Consider the following 2,122-nt stretch of genomic DNA (forward strand, 5'->3'; position numbering starts at 1 on the left):
GGCTCGTAGGTTCATTGTTGTCTAGCAACATAACCTCCAAGACAGGATTACCGTACCACTCTGAAGCAGTACATGTCCTTGTCGACCTACGAGGTTTGGTAGTGACTTGATCCGAAGTTTCATGATCACTATCATCAGCTTCCACTTCAATTGGTGTAGGCACTACAGGAACAACTTCCTGTGCCCTGATACACACTGGTCGAAGTGATGGTTAATTAACCTCATCAAGTCTCCACCATCCTCCCACCCAATTCTTTCGAGAGAAACTTTTCCTCGAGAAAGAACCCATCTCTAGAAACAATCACTTTTGCTTCCGGATCCGAAATAGGAGGCATACCCAACTGTTTTGGGTGTCATGTGAAGATGCATTTATCCGCTTTGGGTTCGAGCTTATCAGTCTAAACCCTTTTCACATAAGCGTCGCAGCCCCAAACTTTTAAGAAATGACAGCTTAGGTTTCTCTAAACCATAGTTCATACGGTGTCATCTCAACGGAATTACGTGGTGCCCTATTTAAGGTGAATGCGGTTGTCTCTAATGCCTAACCCATAAATGATAGTGGTAATTCGATAAGAGACATCATGGTTTGCACCATATCCAATAGGGTGCAACTATGATGTTCGGACACACCATCACACTATGGTGTTCCAGGCGGTATTAGTCGTGAAACAATTTCCACAATGTCTTAATTGTGTACCAAACTCGTAACTCAGATATTCATCTCTATGATCATATCAAAGACATTTTATCCTCTTGTCACGATGATCTTCAACTTCACTCTGAAATTACTTGAACCTTTCAATATTTCAGACTTGTGTTTCATCAAGTAAATATACTTAGAATCTACTCAAATCATCTGTGAAGTAAGAGCATAATGATATTCACTGCGTGCCTCGGCACTTATTGGATTGCACACATCAAATGTATTACTTCCAACAAGTTGCTCTTTTGTTCCATCTCACTGAAAAACGAGGCTTTTCAGTCATCTTGCCCATGTGGTATGATTTGCATGTCTCAAGTGATTCAAAATAAGTGAGTCCAAATGATCCATCTGCATGGAGTTTCTTCATGCGTACGAACAAACATGGTTCGCATGTCTCAAACTTTTCAAAAAACGAGTGAGTCCAAAATATCCATCAACATGGAGCTTCTTCATGCGTTTTATACCAATATGACTCAAATGGCAGTGCCACAAGTAGGTGGTACTATCGTTACTATCTTATATCTTTTGGCATGAACATGTGTATCACTACGATCGAGATTCAATGAACCATTCATTTTAGGTGCAAGGCCATTGAAGGTATTATTCAAATAAACAGAGTAACCATTATTCTCCTTAAATTAATAACCGTATTGCGATAAACATAATCCAATCATGTCTATGCTCAACGCAAACACCAAATAGCAATTATTTAGGTTTAACACCAATCTCGATGGTAGAGGGAGAATGCGATGCTTGATCACATCAACCTTGGAAACACTTCCAACACATATCGTCATCTCCATCTAGTCTCGGTTTATTCCACAACTTTTATTTCGAGTTACTAACACTTAGCAACCAAACCGGTATCTAATACCCTGGTGCTACTAGGAGTACTAGTAAAGTACACATTAATATAATGTATATCCAATATACTTGTGTCGAACTTGCGAGCCTTCTTATTTACAAAGTATCTAGGGTAGCTCTGCTTCAGTGACCGTTCCCTTCATTTCAGAAGTACTTAGTCTCAGGTTTGGGTTCAACCTTGGGTTTCTTTACTAGAGCAGCAACTGATTTGCCGTTCCATGAAGTATCCCTTCTTGCCCTTGCCCTTCTTAAAACTAGTGGTTTTACTTACCATCAACAGTTGATGCTCCTACTTGATTTCTACTTTCGCGGTGTCAAACGTCACAAATAGCTCAAGGATCATCATATCTATCCCTGATATGTTATAGTTCATCACGAAGCTCCAGTAGCTTGGTGGCAGTGACTTTGGAGAACCAACACTATCTCATATGGAAGATTAACTCCCACTCGATTCAAGTGATTGTAGTACTCAGACAATCTGAGCACATGCTCAACGATTGAGATTTTCTCCTTAGTTTGCAGGCTAAGAAACTTGTCGGAGGTCTCATACCTCTT

The sequence above is a fragment of the Triticum aestivum genome, chromosome 2A (genome assembly GCF_018294505.1).
Source record: "Triticum aestivum cultivar Chinese Spring chromosome 2A, IWGSC CS RefSeq v2.1, whole genome shotgun sequence".
Taxonomy (NCBI): Eukaryota; Viridiplantae; Streptophyta; class Magnoliopsida; order Poales; family Poaceae; genus Triticum; species Triticum aestivum.